General features: G+C 36.5%; 1 protein-coding gene across 7 annotated transcripts in view; it reads left to right on the top strand.

The window, feature by feature from the left end:
- The window catches only part of PCDH9 (protocadherin 9), an 827,735-nt gene that overhangs the window by 378,142 nt on the left and 428,891 nt on the right, over positions 1-20,702 (top strand). The window lies entirely within an intron of this gene.

Here is a 20,702-nt window from a genome sequence, read left to right as displayed (position 1 = left end):
AGAAATGAAGTTCATAGAGAAGGTTACCAAAGGATCTTTACATACGTATATGGATAAGTAAACAGAATCAGCATTTAGAGAGCCCAGAAGAAAAAACTCTACACAACATTTGAGTACAAAATTAAGAGCAAGAAGTTGGTAACAATGGTGCCATCTTTTGGAAAGAAGTGTTAAGAATTTGGCCTGGGAGAACTTACCCTTCTCAGCCACAATGATCAAGAGAAGAAAATGAAAGATAATCCAAAGATAATCCATAGGAATCTTTCTTGTTCATATCCTTTCCTTGTACCAATTTCCCACTGGTAATTTAGCCATCAAATGCATTGACTTGATTGATTTAAGCAGAAAATGAAGACGGAAATTAAGTTTGGAGGATAGTAATGGGCAGTGCTTATGTCAAGAGATTGAGAAGGAAAGGAAGATTAATTTACTTTTTGACTACCAAGTCATATTGTTGGGTGGCACATTCTGGAAAAATGTCCTTCTATTACTGGATGAGCAACATTATCATCATCACTATCATATAATGGCCATCATCATGCATTGTTACCATTTATTTGTAACTGAGGACTGAATGCTATGGACTGAATTTTGTTCCCCCAAATTTATATGTTTACCCTTAGCATCCAGTGTGATTGTATTTGGAAATGGGGCCTATATAGAAGTAATTAAGGTTAAGTCAGGTTATAAGCGTAGAGCCCTGATCCAATAGGATTAGTCTTTATAAGAAGAGGAGGAGATACCAGAGCGATCTCTCTCCCCTCCCCCCTGCAACCCGGAAGGACCTTGGAAAGGTCATTTAAGAGACAGAAATAGTTGGCCATCTGCAAGCCAGGAGGAGAGCTCTCACAATAAACTGCCCCAGCCAGCACCTTGGTCTTGGACTCCCCAGCCTGCAGAACTATGAGAAATAAATTTCTGTTGTTAAGCTGTTCAGTCCATGGTCCTTTTTTTATGACAGCCCAAACAAACATTTTTGTTCTTGTTAAAGCCAAGAACCTTAATACATTCTCATTTAGTTGTCCTAGGAATTTGAAAATAACTGGTATGATCCATTTTAGTCAAAGAGCCCAAGTCTAGAGAAGTGAGGTACTTGTTAAAGGATAAAAATTGTGTGTTTGGAGGTATTAGGTGTAACCCAGTCTAACACCAGAACTTAAAATCCTAGTGATAGATAAAGCCATGCATATTTTTCATAGATGCATACAATTTGACTTTTGTTTTTTTTATTATGGGTTTATAATTTGAATATTATATTTTTCTGTTAAAATCACTTTTCATCTTATGTTATTTATTTGATAAGAGAGAAATCAATTAATAATTGTATAAACTTACTGGTGTATGTTGAATAGAGTCTTTGTCAATGAATTTGTTATTATTTCTGTTTTAAAGGATTTCAGATTCTGTATGATACAGTCAGAAATTTTGCAGTCTCTTCAGAGGAGGGTCCCCCCCGCCCATAGGTGGAATATTTCTAGACACTAAAGCTTTGTGGCAGACTTCAAAGGAAAGTTGTCTAAGAGCAGCATGTATTTTAGAAGAGTTTCTCAAATGCTTTCTTGTTCTTTGTTACACTTTGTATTTTTAAATTCTTTGAAAGTAGGTATAGTGCCTCAAATTCAAAAGATGTTAGAAGAACCTAAACTAGATTTCTATTGGTTTAATTCAACATTTCTTTGAAAACATGCAAGTTGGCAGAGATAGAAGTTCCTCAAGGAGGTCCAGAATTTCAGTTCAGAAAAGACTGGTTGTCCGTAGACACACTGTTTCAAAGCATTTAACACTGTGATGTAACTTGAGAAGAACACTGGGCCCCACACAGGATATCTGAAAGATCAGCTGGGCGTATTTTCAAACAGAAGAATTTCCTATTAAGGTTAACTCCCTTGCTTGAATTAAAAGTTTCTAATGTTTCAACTCGAGGTACAATGATAAAAGAATTTGCAATCATTGTAAATGAAAAAACCAGCAAATATGTTGGCTAACCATTGGGATATAACTTCACTAAAGGAGAAGGAATCAGAGGTGTTATCTTTAAATTAAGCTTGAATAGATTTTGAAGTAATTCATTTTATTATTTTAAATAACTTCCTTAACAAAGGAAATAGGCGTACCTGGGTGGCTCAGTTGTTCGAATGTCTGACACTTGATTTCAGCTCAGGGTGTGATCTCCAGGTTGTGGCATTCTGCTCCATGTCAGTCTCCAAACTTAGCGTGGAGTCTGCTTGAGATTTTCTCTGTCTTCCTCTCTCCCTGCCCCTGCCCCCACTCATGCGTGTGTGCTCTCTCAATTTCTCTGTAAATTCTTTTTAAAGGACATAACTCTTGCTGTTTGCCTTTTTCCTTTACTTTGCTGTTTTGACTTACATACTGATAGTACCAAAGAATAGAAACAACAACAACAACAAATCTAAGCTTTTGCAGTAGTGTCACTCTAACATTCTGAGCAATCAGTCATAATTTCTGCACTTCCAGTTCTGTTACCATGTTTAGTGGCACTAAATTATTGTTTTTCCTTGATCGGTGGTAAAATGGAAAGAATAGCAATTTTTTGGAGGGAGGAGCCCTGAGATATTAAGTGACCCTCTCTTTCCTGAAGAGTGACTCAATGCTGAAGGAGAGCAGGTGCTCCCAGGCATCACACAGCCTGGTCTGACATTCTGTTTATGCTAATGTGGCAGCACCATGGTCAGCGGCAGTTCTCAGCAGTTTCCGTTTCCCTTGTCTCTGGTAGCTCTTCCCGAAGACTTGCAGATGCTAAAAGCAGCATCACCTGGTGGCTCCTTATGTTACCAGATTTCTTCCTATCTCATTTCTTGTTGGCAGTAAGTCCTAGTCATAATTACATAGCTCCTTGCCTCCTCCAACGGATTCAATCACATGCTTTTCCCTAAGGCTGGATACAGATTCAGTGACTCTCAAAATCCATTACCTTAAAGTAGCACAGCTCCCCCATTCCGCTCATGCCTGAAGGGCATTGTTGCCAGAGAAGACTTGCAATCTCTATCTGTCATCTCTCTCTATCATCATCTATCTGTCTAGATATGATATAATCCCTAAATATCACATAGGTCCCCTTGAAAAGTTATATATATACTAAACAAGTGCAAAACCATTTATCAAATACAGTGTACCCAAAAGAAGGCTGTCTTGCAAGCAATATTTTAACAGAACCACTATCACTGGCACACACTGCCAATATGAAGTATACCGTCACATTGACTTGAACAGATAAGCGTCACTATATTGCTGTATCTTATTTAGTGGCAGTGGTGTTAGTGATATTGGTCAACTCATAATATATTAACAAAATATTACCATGGGAGAAAAAAATGAGTAATACTAAATCCTTATATAGCCAATTATCATTACCTGAATAGTTTGTGAAAGTGGTTACAAATGTATAATATATCAAAAATGCCAATGTGTTAGAATTTCCAACTTAAAGGGGTCACAAGTAGAAGAATAATTGGTAACGAAGTTACTGGGAGGTCTTTATAACAAATGAAAGAAATTTAATTTTCTCTCCCCTTACACATTCTAGAAATTATGTCCACAAAGTATGTAAAATTACCTAAACTGCATACATAGGAAAAAGATTTAGCTATAGAGCAGTATTTATATTTAGCACTTAGTGACAGAGCATGAACATTTATTAATACTCCCACATTAAGCTAATTTAAATTATACATCCTGAGACCTGCTATTATTGCTTTTTAAGGGTAAATATTTGACCAATGATGTCCTAGCCAATAAATTAAAATGACAGTATTTTGTCTTTGGGTGATGTAGGACAGCAATAAAATGTGATTGGCCACTTGAAGATCTCTTGCCAGCTTTCAGCATAGGCAAAGCTGAAAAATTAAATTATGGAATTTAAAAAGTATATTGGCTATTTTAAAATTTTAAGTGCTCCATTATTCTAAGTATAGTTTATTTTTAGTAAGCTTAATAATTTTAATATCAATTTAAAATATAGCCAAAAAAGGGGAAACAGATTCTTTTTTTAAAAAACAGATTCTTTATAGTAATACATCTTTTTATTCAAATATGACTTGCTTTTTAGGCCCTAAATTTTGTTGATATGCCAAAATACTGACAGGAGATTTGAGTACCTGGAAAACCATGATGATAAGATATCAGAGATTCTTGACAATCAGACGAAAACACAAGTATGGCCACAAACACATAAACATACAGAATAATCAAGTTAAATACATACAAGTAGAAATACACTTTATACAAATATATAGACATGAAATAGCAAATTACTTTAAAAAGTCCTATAATAATAGTTGAAAGAGAAAATGATGTATTATGAAATCAGTTCTGTTATAGAAAAAGTACTTGAATGTTTTAAAGGAATATTTGAGTGTATGAAAATAATTTTACATAAACCTTGTTTTGGACACAACACCAATGTACAATTTTTTCTAAAGGCAAGAGCCACTTAATAGCTTTAATGGATCAAGTTTAGAAAATGTATCATTTAGACTTACTTTTATTTTTGTATGTGTAGTTCCTACTATTTATTTCTTTATCAGTTCAAAAAAATGGGAGAAATGATTCACTAGAATTTTGAGATCTGCTCTTTAAAAAATTGTCTTGTTTATCAGGTAATGACAGCTGCTTGTGTGTGTGTGTCTGTGTATGTGTGTCTGTGTGTGTATGTTTGTGTATGTATATAAGGGCTAGAGATAGAGATGGCTGGTATGCCTAAAAAAAGATCTTGTTCTTTCTCACATCTCTTACTAGTAGAGTATTTACACAGAAAGTCAAGGAGAAGGAAAATATACTTTAAACATTTTTTGGTTATTTTATTACTCACTGCTTAAAAATTCTGCTCTATTGTTAGTAATATCCATATATTTTTCACAGGTGGAAATTAATTTGATGTAAAGGGACTGGCAGCTGAGTATATTGCCCAATAATTTGATCTGTGAAAAGAAAGAGAAAAAAAAAAGCAAAGATCAATAAAATAGGAAAGGAGACAAAAAGAAGGAAAAGGAATGTAACAGCTCTCAAGGTCTATCAATAAGAATCATGTTTCTAAAAAATTTGTTAAGAAAATATCCACTTAATTTAGGTGATAGAATTATCTTCTGTTTCTAGTATTTTTGATAGGTAATAAAACAGGAGATTTAATACGTTAGTGAAAAAAACACATGCATATATTCTCTCATTCAGCAAGATTGGAATCTGCTTAATTAACAACAATAACCCACATTTGAGAGTTCCTTTTATATTTAGAGGACACAAGATTAATTTTTTCTATTGAAAATGTATTTATATATTTAGTGATACATTTCTAAAGTTCTTCCTAAATCATTTTCTAAATTTATACACAGTGTCCTGTATTTTGTTCCCAGGAAGCTTTTATACAGTGCTTTTATACAAGCTGATTTTTGCTTCCCCTCCCTAGGCCCCCACATTATCTATATGTGTTTACACATTTCACTATAATGGCCCCAGAGGAAGTATTATGGTCCATCTCGTCGATAATCCATGTTTTAAATTCTCTAAATACATGGATGGCATTATCAGCTATCACTGTACTGCTCTCCATTTTAAGAAGTACCTAAATACATATTTACCAGCTTAATCTGTATCTTGAAAGGTCCCTAAGTGTGTATTTATATGATAAAGTGTACTGACACAACGCAAACTGACCTTTTTGCACTGTTTTTTAATTATTAAAATAAAACACAAAGCTGTAGGGTACATTTAAAGCACGTGTTTAGTTGCACAACTATTTTCTTTTGGAAAAATGGCAGAAGTATGTAAATGGATTTCGGCTGCTAAGTTTTATAAGTGTCCTAGAATCAAAAATTTTGAACAAATTACCTGAGAGTCAATACAATATAAGAAATGCTTAGGGTATTTTCTTTTTCTTCCCCCTACCTCTTTTCTTCCCACATTAGCAAGGATATATGTGGCAGGATAAAGTATCTGTTTCTAAAAATAGAAACCTTCATTGATTATAAGATATGATATTTATTTATTGATTGATTGATTTGACAGAGAGACAGATAGCACAAGTAGGCAGAGAAGCAGGCAGATGGGAAAGAGAAACGGGCTCCCCATTAAGCAGAGACCTTATGTGGGGCTCAATCACAGGACCCTGGGATTATGACCTGTGCTGAAGGCAGATGCTTAGCTGACTGAGCCATTCAGGTGCCCCGAAAATGTGATTTTTGATATGCCCCATTACCCAAAGAATTCCTACAGAATGGATCCTCTTAATTTGCATGTTACTTAGGTTGTGTGATTTTTAGGGACTTTTATTTGGTTTAGAGTGGAATACTTTCTTTAGTTGTATATGTTTAAAACTTTATCTACTGATTCAAACTAGAAAGCAGACTTGTGCATAATGTGGAATATGAGGTATTAAGAAAACACACATAATACGGAATTAAATAGTAATACATATATTTATGTGTTTTTCCCCCTAAATTAACTAGACTGAAATCTCTCATAAGGCAGTCACAGATCTTCACTCACCCCATGACTCTCCTTGTCAGCTATGTCTCAGAAATGTGTTCTTGAAAACATGAATTGGAAAGTCTACTACTGCTGTATATTTGAGTCGGGTTTGTTAATCGCACAATGCATTGGACACAACTGAAGTAAATTTGGAGATTTAAGCCACAAATGCGCATATACACGATACCTTCACAGAAGAGCATTTCTAAGGGCATTTACTGACTTGTACCTGGGTTGTACCTTCATTTAAAATCCAAGCGACAGTATGAGCTTCCATCTCACAATCTCACTCCTCTGGGCTGGTTCCACTGGAAGATCCTTTTTGTGACCCCAGCAGCAGGCCCAGCTCATGTGTTTCAGGCTTGTCCAGGTGTTCCTACAGTAGATTTACTATTCTCCGTATCTCACCAAGGATTCTGGACCATGCTCCTGTCCCTGAACAAGTGTCTGTGTCTGGGAAGATAGAAGTGCTGTTTAGAATAGTCTTTGCCTCTGCCCTCAGACCCAGGGATTGAAAGTGAAGAAAAAGTCTGTGTAGAACAAAGTTTGGGCTGTGATTACCAAAAGAGAAGGAGGTAGATTCTTGTCTGAAAATAAGGACAAATATCCAATACATGTGACTCTAAAATTTTAATAGGTCCAGACACTAGTGTGTTCACCAGAGAATATTGCGGTGGGGTGTGTGTGTGTGTGTGTGTGTGTACGCAAGCATGTATTTGTGTCTGTGTCTCCAATAGACCTGATCTTCTAGATGTTCAGCTCCATCAGCAGATAATTTTGTTGGTGCGGTTAGGTGGTTTATAATATCTGGGTTTTTCCATCTGTCTCTGTCTACATTTAAAATACAACCATTTACCATCTCAAAACAGTGAATGCAGTAGCACTTCTACTTAATGAAGGCTTAGTCAGAATTATCTTTGCTGAGGGCACACACCTGCGTGTAGCTGGCATCTCCAACCTGGGTCTACCTGATGTTCACTGCCGATAATAATTGATTTCCTTCCTTCAGTCAACTTAACATAGATCAAGAGTGAAGTGGTACTTGGCTACATACACAATCTCAGCAGCTGCAATTTTGCTGTTGCCTGTCAGAGTCCGTCTTTTACGGTTTCCATAGAGGCTGGGCATGTTACTGAATTTAATTTTGAAGCACTGACTGATTCCTCCCTATGCATCTGAGTTAGAGAGACATCCCACACCCATAGATCTGAAAAGAAAATCATCTCCTTTACCATCATTAAATTTGTACCTTTCCCTCTTTATTAAGTACTTATAATAATTTTATAATATTTCATCCTCATTACCCAAACATTGACAGATGACATTTTATTCTCATGCCCCAAACATCAAGATTAATAAATGGGTAATACCAAACAAGGTATATACACGATCCGTCCTAAGTTGTTGTTTTATGCTCAAATTGGAAGTAGTTTTATGCCATCCTCAGTTTAGAAAAGAGATGATGTTTCCTTATTTCTATAATTTGAGGAAAATAATGTATTGACAGTGGGACACTTACTGTTCCTTTCGGAGGCATCATTCAAAGCTTGAAAAAAGTGATGGAGAAAAGAGTAGGGACCAGGGGAAAGGATCATGAATTGCTCTTCCCTCTTCAATGCATGTAGCTTTAAAGAACTGGGATTTGAATCACATTAGAATTAATTTGCTATGCGTACATTGGGAAAATGAGTGAGGAAAATAAATTTCCTTTTTCCAAGATAATGCTTAAAATAAGACCGGGTCATTGGTAAGTTATTTTACAGCTGATACTGCTCTCATACATGATGGTAGCTATGTGAGGATTTATTGGTTTTCAAAAAACCTTATATATAATTTCATATAGGAAAAAAAAGATAAAAGATAATTTTAAACTATGAACTTAAGTGAAGCTACATCTGATGTTAGTGAAGTATGGCATTGTATGCCTAGAGGAATCCATGGCAATATTCCCGTCTGCTTTTCCTCCAGTGTTCTCCACTCCTAGTTTCCTAAACTGGGAATCAGAGTTACCCTACTCTGTCCTTTCCCTCATCTTACCTTTGATTGTTCTCTGATATCTAATTCTTACCTTTAGAACGTCATATTTCCAACACACTGTCCTAATTGAGCCCTAATTGTCTTTTATCTGAATTAATATGGTGATTTTATACCTTCCCATGTAAATTTCTAGTGAGAAAAATAAAGCAATAAAGAGATTTACCTTGGGGGGACTCCAAACAAAACTTCAGATCCATGTTCAATTCTCCAACTTGGACGGCAGGGTTGTGTGAGCTACAGGGTAAATCTTAGAGTGTCTCCATTAATATTTACAAAAAAAAAAAAAAGAAGAAGAAAAAAGGATAATAATTGTTGTTATTATTTTCCTAAACCCAGATATGTGAATTTCCAAAGTGTTATAGATGGGGCAATTCAAATATGGCATGAGTCGAAAGTCATTTTTATTGTGTTTTTTTTTTTCATTATTGTTATGAAATATGTTGATGATGAAAACTAGAGAAAATATGCTGTACTATAGAGCTCTAACATTTTATAACCTGTGGCTAATTCTTAACTGTATTGCTAGATTCTAACTATGTTAAAAAATACTTAATTTATTTTCAATAGCATATTATGCTGTTTTAATTTGCACTGCTTATAGCCCATTTAATTAAACATAAGAAAAACAGGCATACAGGGGGAAAATCACATAATTGTCATGCAGCGTACATAGTAGAAGGATTCCTGATTTTTTCCTAAGACTAAGATGATTGTCAAGAAGACTTTTATATATGCCTGTATTTATGCATTCCCGATTTAGGGAGCTGCAGGCTATTGTAAAACTCATTATCATAATTTTCATTTTTTTTCACTTTGCTACCTCTTAAAGATAGATACCCTGTCTTTTAAACATATTTGGATCTAATCTAAATGCCCAGATTTAATCACATTGAATTTTTAAAAATAAGTTATCTTTGAAAAAACTAAGATATTTTTATGCTAGAGTTTTCTTTTAAGCTGCTCATGAGGCAACAATTACATGAGAATTCAGACAGAGACAAGCCACTGAGGTGCTGTTTTCAGTACCCAAATGGTCTCCACAAAACAGAGCATCGAGGGGTATATTTTTTTCTTTTAACTTGACTTCATTTCTCTCTAATTAGTAGTGTGCAATGTACCATTGTGATGCCTGCTTCACCCTCTTGGTTCTTGCACCTCCCCTTGGGGATTTCCCAGCTGTTTTGCTCTCCTGTTGTAATTGAAATCTTACTTGTTCCAGCCTGTAACTGATAGTGAACCCAACCATTTTATGTTTGTCATGCAACAGATGTACAACAGAAACTCTCAAAGTGGCATATGGAAAAACTGCCCTACTAGAGTGAAGTCAGATCCACTTCTATGTCACAATTCCATTCTCTCAACACTTTGTGATTTTTCTCTTCCTTGAAAGTGCTTTGTTGCTGCAAAGTCAATGTAAAATCATAATACTCATTGGCTATATGATGAGTCTTCTTTAGCCTTGTTACATGATTCTATATCTATAAGGGCCTCATAGAATAATGTAGATGATTTAATATAATAGGGCTCTCTACACACTTCTGTCAAGTCTGGTCACCTCTGTTAAAGTAAAATAATTAAGTTTCCATGAACTTGTCTTGCTCACAAATAAATCGAGTGATGTTTGAATTAGTTAACTATATTTCTTTCTTTTTTTTTTAAGATTTTATTTATTTATTTGACAGAGAGAAATCACAAGTAGTCGGAGAGACAGGCAGAGAGAGAGAGGGAAGCAGGCTCCCTGCTGAGCAGAGAGCCCGATGCGGGACTCGATCCCAGGACCCTGAGATCATGACCTGAGCCGAAGGCAGCGGCTCAACCCACTGAGCCACCCAGGCGCCCCTTAACTATATTTCTTAAATTAAAAAAAAAAAGAACTTGCAAAATTAACCTCCAAATCAATTAATTCCAATTATAAATACACTTGTAATTCAAGAGTAATTCAAGAACCATTTGCTTAAAAAGAAATACTATCTTTCTGGGCTCTTGGGTGGCTCAGTCAGTTAAGTGTCTGTCTTCATCTCAGATCATGATCCCAGGGTCCTAAGATTGAGCCCTGATGTCAGGCTCCCTATTTAGTTCATCCTTTCCCTCTGTCACTCCCTCCACTTAATGCTTTCTTGTGCTCTGTCAAATAAATAAATGATTAAAAAAAAAGAAGAAGAAATATCTTTGCAGTATAACATGAAGGATCTTTGTAATTGATTCCAGATTATGGGATATATTATATTTTCAACAAGTAGTGTTGGATGCTTTGTAGATTGTTTGGTAGGCTTTTTTTAGGATTTGTTAGGCTCTGAGTAGCTTAACTAGTGTGGAAAGAGGGTGGGCACCTGGATGACTCAGTAGATTAAGTGTCTGCCTTCAGCTCAGGTCAGTATCCCACGGTTCTGGGATAGAGTCCAGTATCAGGCTCCCACTCAGTGGGGTGTCTGTTTCTCCCTCTGCCCTGCCCCCTGCCATGTTCTTGGGCATGCTGTCTCTCTCTCTTAAAAATAAATTTTAAAAAACTTAAAAAAGAAGAAGAAGAAGAAATAGACAGGGCCTGGACTGAGCAGGACTGTCTAGGGTAATTGGCTATTTCTTAGGATGGAAAACCCTTTGCAAGTGAAATGGGATATCCAATTACAACATCCATTGCCCTAGGACTTTTAAAGTAAGTTATCTAACAAAATTAAATCCAGAAGGAAAAATCTGGAAGTAAAATATTTGGGTAGTGGGAAATCAGGAAATAAAATGAACAGCAACTTCATTCTGCAAGTATTCTTTTTAATTTTTAGCAGAACCTCAGTCGGTCTCTGAGAATGTGAGGACCAAGGTAGGAAGAAAAAATAATTGACAAGTGTATAGGGTAGTACTAGGATACCAATCAATGGTCATATAATCCAAGTCAAAGTTCTGAGCCCCAGTGGAGACCACAAGGGCTCATTAGCTAAGTGAGGCAGAAGTCTGAATGACTGGTGGTATCAGAGATGTATTTTTGAAAAAAATGATTGGTGATATTGTAGCCATTGGGTTTGAGAATAGATAAGTGGAGGATGGAGATGAGTTAAAGGGCTACTAAAATATCCAGGTGAGATACCAGAATTGAACAGAGGACCTGGGGAGTGCCCATGGCATAAGATATTTCAGATGTCAAAATGGCATGACACTCCAGGAAAATGTGGCAAGTGGCCCAGATATCTGTAGGCTGACTGACCGGAAAATGTTGTAATATTGACAGAAGGTGGGAGTGGGGAAATACTGAAGGCAAAACGGATCTGGGAGATAAAGTAAATAAATTAGGCACCTAATACCTTGGAAATTCTTTTGAGATAACTAGACACAGTATAAAGTAATTATTTAGAAGCAGGAATTGGGAGGGATATCAGATTAGATAAACATTAAAAGGTAATAGTTGCATATTAACCAGTTATATAATATTTAAATATATTTCAGAACCTTCTGTAAGAGGTCATTTTTGAATATAAATATATTGAAAAGTTAATATAATATTAAAAACTTTAAATAATTTTAATACCATTCTTTCTTTGAAATAACTTATGTTTATACAAAATATATTAGCTAGGAAAATGGTTAAAATCTCGTTATTATATTTTGCTGTTTATGAAAGCAGATTGGATTATTATTAGAGAAGTTAATTTTCTTACACCAGCTCAAAATTTACTTGCAGTGCCTTTTTTTTGTTCTGAATTATTCAAATAGTTGACGTTATTTTTAAAGTGATCACTTCTCCCTTTTGAATAAAAGTCTGTTACTAGAGATTAGTGCCTCATACATTATAAACAGAGCAGAGAAATGAGCTGCACTAAATAATTCTAGTATATCATGTTCGCCTTTTAAGTGAAAAAAGAATAGAAACATGGCACTTATATTTAGCTATGTTTGTAATAAGATGTGGCTATAAACTCATACATTTTATTTCAATTGTAATATTGAAACGCAAACATTCACGTAGGTTTTTATGTACTATAGTTTTTCATGCTAGCAAGAAAGATTGTGTTAATATTAGTTCAATTTTAATGAAGTAGAACAAAAGGTTGTAAAATATATCAAATACATTTTAGCTATTAATATCAGAACAAGTTTTCTCCATTGAAAGCCTGGCTGAATTTTACATGATTCTTAAAGTATATATGAATATGTAAAATTTTACTTTATTTATGATAAATTCATAGTTTACATTTTTCAAATGATTAACACACCAACAGTTTCTTTTTGTTTTTGGTTTTTTTTTAAGTGAATACTTTTGAAGGTTAAATTAAATAAAATACTTTTGTGGACATACAATTTAAAGTCCGTGGTACTGCTGAGTTGATTTTATTAGTCTCCATATCTCAGATGGCTGACGTACACCTAGAGAAGGTCTTTAAAGGAGAAAAAGTAAATGGCTCTCTGGTTAGACTCTGGTGAGTTGTCGAGACTCACAGAAGACTGAAAGATGAGAAAAGATAATGTGGAATGAAATATATGTTCTGTAACATGAATATATATTTAGAAACCTGGAAGTAATGGTGATGAGTACAAAACTGGAAAATTTGGCATAGTGGATTAATCTTATTTTTAATTTTTTATGCCTTAATTTTAATTTTTGATGTTTCATTTTTTCTTTTATATTTCTGTAAAAATTCAGATTCCAGTTTCATTCACACCATCTTCCTATTGTTTTTGCACTTTCAGGCACTGATTAAAATGGGAGAGGAAGAAGCTCTTGGTGTGAATTCCCATGGGTGTGTGTTTGGCAGTCTTGTAGTGTAACTCTATCTATTCCCTGAGGATTGCCTTTATCTTCCTTGAAGCTTATTTGATGAAAATATTACCAAACTACATAGCTACACAAAGATGGCTTGGAAGATTGCTATTTATAGACAAAGTCATTTCAGCATAAAAATTTGAGACGCACGATACTTTGGACGCATTTTTCATAGGCTTGGGAGCAGGGCAGAATTTGAAGCAAGGGACAGAAAAAAAGAAAGATTTCTGCTCACTATGTAGTTTGTTTCCCTCCTTCCCTTCCCCACTACTTGATTCAGAAAAAGGATGTGAACAGGAATCAGGACAAGAAACGAAGGAGGCAGAAACAGGCTTAAAAATAGCAGGTGTTCCAAAGGGAGTCCAGCTTGCTGAGGACAGAAGGATGCGATGGTTCTTCTGAGCATGATCTTTGGAGCCATTTATTTTTGCCTTATTTTGTTCAGATCTGTTAAGTTCCCTACCCCTCACTTTCTGTCTCCATAAAACGAAGCCCCTAACAGTATGTTAGTTAGTTCATGAGAACTGGGTGAGTTAATATACACAAAGCGTTTGAAATGGACCTGGTGTATTGAAAGTGCTGGGTGAGCATTTGTTGAATACAAAATAAAAGCACTCCCTTTTGAGAGATTTTGGAACTAAAGCAGACAAAAAATTAAAACATGTCACTTAACAGTACTTCAGAAGTTGACCTTCATAATTTTGGTGTATTTTGTGACATAGCAATTCCATCCGTGGGTATATATGCCAAGGAAACCTTCACAGTTTCCATACAGGTGCCTCCATGCTGTCAGTGAGGACGCTGATTGTTAGCGTTTACATTTGGGTCCTTAGTATGTGCGGAGCTCATTGGTAAGCAGTTTTTGTACATTAACACATTTACCCCTCGGGCTAACTACATGAGTAGACTATTTTATAGGTGAAGTATTGAGGCCCAAATAAATGACATGCCAAAGGTTACAAACCTAGTCCATCAGGGATCTGAAATTCAAGCCCAAACCATCTGACATGGAATCTTGCTTTTACCTATCAGTCATACCAAATGAAAAGTCAGGCACAGGGAAAGCTGCTGATAGATTGATTCAGAAGCACTTTCTCGACATCCGCAGAGGGCCAGAAACGGTTTTAGATATGCCAATGAAGCAAAAGTGGAGGGTTGGGAAGAATGGTGTTCCCACTCTCAAACAGTTTGGCTTTTCTTGATTAAGGCAGATATATCAGCAAAAATTACCATGTAGTGAAATGGGTTGTAAAGGTGCATGCAAAAGAGAGTTAATCTCTGTGTCTCTATGTGTGGGATTCAGGTGAAGACATAGTAGAGAACAGAGACTATGAATGAAATCACTAAGAAGGTCAAGAAGAGGTTTGATAGGTACCAAGATGCCTTTCCAAACAATAGGACTTCTTTAAAAAATCATGTGGCAATGATATTTAAATGTGAAAGGAATGTGATAAAAGAAAGGGCAATTTGTAAAATTTGCATATCATAAAAATTACTGATACTCCAGTCATCAAATTGAAGTAAGCAGTTGGGAAAAAGATTTTGCATCAGATTTTCATTCTTTTTTATTCCTAAGAAATGTAGAGCCAACAAATTAGGGGCCAAAGGTATAGGAGAAATGGCTTTTATTTTGAACTTCAGGGTTCACTAGTGTGGACAATATCAAATTCAGACAATTATCGTTTCTTTCATCTGTTTCCCCATGTGACTAAGTGTACTATCACTTTTATTCCTCTCTATTCTGTACACAGATGCTGTTTTCTTTGGTTCTGATGTTTCAACTCACTCAACATTACTTTCATGCTCAAATCTCTGTATTTCTTATACTGGAAAACGAAATGCTGGTTCTTTTATATTTTAAATTCATAGCACTTTTGATTTGCAACTTTTATCTCCAATTAGATATTTAGGGTCATATTTAAGCTTTTTTTCCTCCTTTTTATAATTTGAGTGAATACCTTTTTTTTTCTCCTTAAAAATCTGTTAATAAGTATATATTAAATGAGTTGGGAGGGCAGCCTGGGTGGCTTAGTCTATTAAGCCTCTGCTTTTGCCTCAGGTCATAATCTCAGGGTCCTGGATGGAGCCCCACGTCTGGCTCTCTGCTCTGCTCGGCAGAAAGCCTGCTTCCTCTTCTCCCCCTGCCTGTCTCTCTGCCTACTTGTGTTCTCTCTGTCCAAAAAAAAAAAAATCTTTTAAAAAGATTAAAAAATGAGCTGGGGGGGGGATGACCCCTTTCAAAAATAAAATACATGATTTTCTTCTAATATTTTCTGTTCAAAAGTGTACTGATTTTAAATTCATTATTTAAACATACATAGGCTAAAATTCTAGCGCAAAAAATACTTGTGAAGGCCGGGTGGTTAGGAGGAAAACAAGTTTTGTAGCGTCACAACAAAACCTCAAAGAAAAGTGAACCCAGCGTCTCCCCCAGATTTGGTGGGAAGAAAAGAACTGCAGATCATTCGTCACTTTTGTATCATGACCTCTGCTGAATCCACTAGCAAAGTCTGCGTTACTGAATCACAATGACAGAGCCAAATACAAATGTCACGACTTCTCTGTGTTCCCTGGGTCTTGCCACATCACCATCACCATTTTCTATTCCCTTCCTGGGACACTTTGGAAGATTTAAAGGCTTTCAGCCTAATCTGACTGGCTCCACACAAACACCTGGAGCTTTGCCAAGGAGCCGAGCCCGATTATGTCAACAAGATGGCTTCGTCCACAGGGGAGCTCCAGACGGGTATGCAGGAGCTCTGGGAACTGCCATGAATTAGCTTTATATGCTCCGAGAGGCAATTTCCTATAAAAACAAACTTCAGAAGCTGCCAGAGGAAATTGTTTCCCATTGGAACCGGGCCTAGCTAGCGATTGTCTTTAACAACTGTGTCACTTTGGTAGCCCGTCCTCAGGACATACCATGTCCTGCACTTGGACTTCAGTTTCAAGACAGAAAACCAAAGCCCAGTTAACACTGCCCATGTCAAAACACTTCTGTAAGAATCTTGGAGCTGCTGTTCAACACCCCATTATTTAAGTTATTGTTTTTAAGTTTCAAAGTTAGCTAGCTAGATAGAGATTTTCTGATCTCAAAGAGGGTAGGTCCTATGACTTGAAGGAGGTCATTCTGTGAAACTTAGAATCCAGATTATGTGGAACACAAAGCACTCTTCAGTTCATTAGCCTTTTGCTAAAGTGTTAAATGGAACAGTAGGAAGCTTCACTTAAAGGTATCTTTAAATATTAGTGGCATTTAAATAAGCCTTATGCATTTTGACTAACTCTGTTCTATTCTTTCCAAAGTGTGTTCCAGCTGAAAGACCACAGGGAAGGTTAACTCTTAGCTTCCCCAGTATACTCTGAAATTGCTATCTTAAACAGCAATCACTTGGGGTACAACAGCTACATATACGAGCAGTGCAATATAATGACTTTCTTTTTACGATCTATAAAGGAAATACCTAGAGTTCGTGATGATTCTAGTGTTCTTCTGGGCTTTTACAAAATTTAAAAATATCTGTAAATTGCAATTTTGGGTATGGTTTTATATATACATTCAGAAGTGCATAAACATTTAGATCATTAGGCATATAGAAATTATGTTCGGGCTAGTAAATTGGCAAATGTATATTGAGGGGATGTCAGAATATAAAGACTACGTGGATATAAAGAATGTCATTTTAATGGAAAGGAATGAATTTGTAAGAGCTGAGGTTTTTTTCATTCTACTGGAAGGTAGAATAGGTGTTCTTTTCTTCCACAGAAACAGACATTTTGGTGATGCTTTCACGGAACTTAAGTATTTGTCAGTTAACTGTCAGCTATGTAAACAGTACCAAGTAAAACTAGTCATGGTCAGGGCATCTCTGTTACTAATCACCTGCTATCCATATTTTCCTACACAACTAAGAAAGAATCATTCAAATCTCAAGTTTATGAAAAACAGTTTTCATTATAAATGCCTAATCTGCAAACATTATATGATGTCAATTCCCTTATGCAACTGTAACTTCTTTTCTATGTGAAATTGCACACTTAAACTAAAAGCTATATGCAGAAATGGGTAGAAATGTCATAATCATTTGTTCATTTACCTGCTAAAAATCATTAATCATGTACCCTCATTAAAATAATCTTCCTGGGGGCGCCTGGGTGGCTCAGTGGGTTGAGCCGCTGCCTTCGGCTCAGGTCATGATCTCAGGGTCCTGGGATCGAGTCCCACATCGGGCTCTCTGCTCAGCGGGGAGCCTGCTTCCTCCTCTCTCTCTGCCTTCCTCTCTGCCTACTTGTGATCTCTCTCTGTCGAATAAATAAATAAAATCTTAAAAAAAAAAAAAAATCTTCCTGGCAGGGTGCCTAGGTGGATTAGTCCATTAAGCATAGGACTTTTGATTTCAACTCTGTCTCTCCCTCTGCCCCTCCAGCCCCCCCTCAAAAAAAAGTAATTAAAAAATAATCTTCCTGGCTTTTTGAAGAATACAAAGATAAGGAACAGTGCCTACCCTCAGTGTGGTTGTACTCCCTAAATAGGAAGGGCAGTTATACAGTTGGTAAAGAAAAAAAAAAAAAATAAGACAATAAAAAACAGATTTTGATGCTGGCCACAAGGAACAGAGGGTATAAGGAAGAGGAGATTATAACTCCCATGGCCTTGGGTTGGAGAGAGGATCAGCTAGGATGTTATGGAGGAGTTGACATTTCCCGACAGTGAATTTAAACCCGTAGAAATAGGAGTAAAGGAAGGAAAAAAGACAACAGGACTAGTATGACCAAGGCAAGACCTGGGCTTCAGGAAGGAGTTTCAGTTTAGTTCGGTTAGAATAAAGAAAGAAGGAGATAAGATGGGGCACATCCCCTGAACGTTACTTCGGGGAGTCAGTAAAGACGGTGGAGCAGGGAGGTGAGAGCATCACAGCTGTCTTTGGGGTACGTTGACCAGGTGTTAATGTGCAGGATTGTGGGGAAGGGAGAGATTTATTGGCTAGGAGATTACATGTTCAAGTTTTTGATTTAAGATAGAGGCAATGAGAATGAAAAGAAAGAGACACTTTGAGATGCCGAAAGACTTGATAACTGATTCTTTTGTGGTGTAATGAGACAGGGTTTAAGATCTTGAGCCAGAGTGACTCTGAGCCTGTCACTTCTATCAACAAGCACAGGGAACAGAAGGATACTGATGGCCTTAGCTCTAAACTGTGTTGTGTATGGTTAGTGTAGCACTGATGTTATCATCCAGTGGCTTAAAGACCTTAGGAAAGGCTCTAAGACCAGGGAAACAGTGGGTGATCATGTGACTTGAGCTAATGCCTCTGAACTGATATTAAAAGCAATTTTTAAGACGAAATCATGGGTAAATACATTTTTAATTTTATTTGACTAACTATTTGGGAAAGGCATTATAACCTGAACGGGTTATAACCTAAATAGGATCACCCTCTATATAGAAAAATAGAGATTGAGAAATGGATAACCATTAGTGATATCTATATCTATCTATCTATACACTCATTCATATATGGTACATTCTCAATATATGTAAAATATTTCTATATATTTGATTTTGCATAAATGTCTATGAAACATTAATAATTATAACTTATCATTAGAGGTAAAACTTGGGGAAAACTACATTATAGTGAGTTACAGTGTTTAAATTTCTGCAAGATGTTTTAAATACTTTATTGAATCTAAGAATATTCTAATTCTGCTTTAATTATTAGTCACCTTGTTAAATAAAGATTTTAATTTATTGATTTGACAGAGAGAGATAGACAGTGAGAGGGAACACAAGCAAAGGGAGCGGGAGAGGGAGAAGCAGGCTCCCCACCAAGCAGGGAGCCCAATGTGGGGCTTGATCCCAGGACCCTGGGATCATGACCTGAGCCAAGGGTAGACACACAACAGACTGAGCCACCCAGGCAGCCCAGTTATTAGTCACCTTGAAGTATGTTAAATTCTATATAAATTTTATATGCTCTAAGTTTGTTTTCTTGAGTATGATCAAACAATACAAATTTTATTTATAATCTTTAAAAAATGATTTGTATCTTGGGTTAGACTGTGTTCTTTTCAGCTAGCTGTGCTCCCATACCCTTCGTGTACGGTTATTATATCAAAAAGAATTTTTTTTTTTTTGAGGTTGTTGACAAGTTACTATTATCCTTTAGCTCTGTGAAAGTTGAGGGGCCTCCTCTGGTTTGGTGTGAGTCCGATAGCATATTTAAGCAACTGTGTGAAGAGAAAACAGATGTGTTTGCAATATTTTCCCATGATTTTATGTCCTATGAAAAGGTAACATACAAGGAATTATACGGCCCTTTTTGAGCTTTTGTTTTCCCACTGAGGTTTTCATTATATTACTCAATTGATAGGCATCTAACTCTATTAACAGTGTTATCCCAGAAGCTGAGAGGCATGTGCATGCCCAGGTAAAATCTATTCTTCAATTTCCCTCGCAGATTGTAACCCCAGTATACCAACAGCGATCTACAAACCTGAAGCTGAAAGCTAGACACTCATCATGACAACAATTACTTTGGACACATCTTAATATACAGGCCCATTTCTCAGTCTCAGATTTAATTTGGTGCTTCAGATGAAATCCTATTTGTGAAAATCAAATAGAGGTTAACTGAAGATCAGGCTTTTCTGCTGTTTAAATGTCCTCAGCTTTGATGTGACACTAGTGTGACATCTAGGTTTTATTTCCGTATCCCTATCGGTTCTACCTCTGTGTCTCAGAGATCATTTCCTCCTGCCAGTTAACAAACACAAGTGGCGCACAAGAATTAGTATGCTCGTCACGGCTCCTATCATTTTGGAATTCCCTTGTAACAACTCAGAATATAAAAGGCAAGAAAAACATTGCCTGCTTCGTGCAGCTTAACTTCTAGGAAGACTGGTGTTGGGAAGCCACGCCTCATACTTTATACTGTCAATTTTAAAAAAGACTTCTAGGCTTGAAACAAAAAGAGGTCGAAAGGTTTTTTGTTGTTGTTGTTGTTGTTGTTTTTAAGATTTTATTTATTTATTTGACAGAGAGAGAGATCACATGTAGGCAGAGAGGCAGAGACAGAGAGAGAGAGGAGGAAGCAGGCTCCCCGCTGAGCAGAGAGCCTGATGTGGGGTTCCAACCCAAGACCCTGAGATCCTGGTCTGGGTTAAGCAGAGGCTTAACCCACTGAGCCACCCAGGCACCCCATGAAAGTGTTTTTAAAAAATGTAAAATGCTGCACAGCAGTCAATACAAATAATACTACACATTTTGGGTCAACAACCTTGTACGCACCAAAGATCTGCATGACAGACAAGAGATCCCACTGCTGAGAGAGAACGCCCTTCTCCGTAGTGTGCATCCACCCAGAGAGCCTGACTCCATGGAACTCACGGTCCTCTTCAGGCTCATAGAGTCCGTTGGTAACAAATCATG

The sequence above is a fragment of the Mustela nivalis genome, assembly GCF_964662115.1.
Source record: "Mustela nivalis genome assembly, chromosome: 15".
Lineage (NCBI taxonomy): Eukaryota > Metazoa > Chordata > Mammalia > Carnivora > Mustelidae > Mustela > Mustela nivalis.
This window is presented reverse-complemented; position numbering and strand designations above follow the sequence as displayed.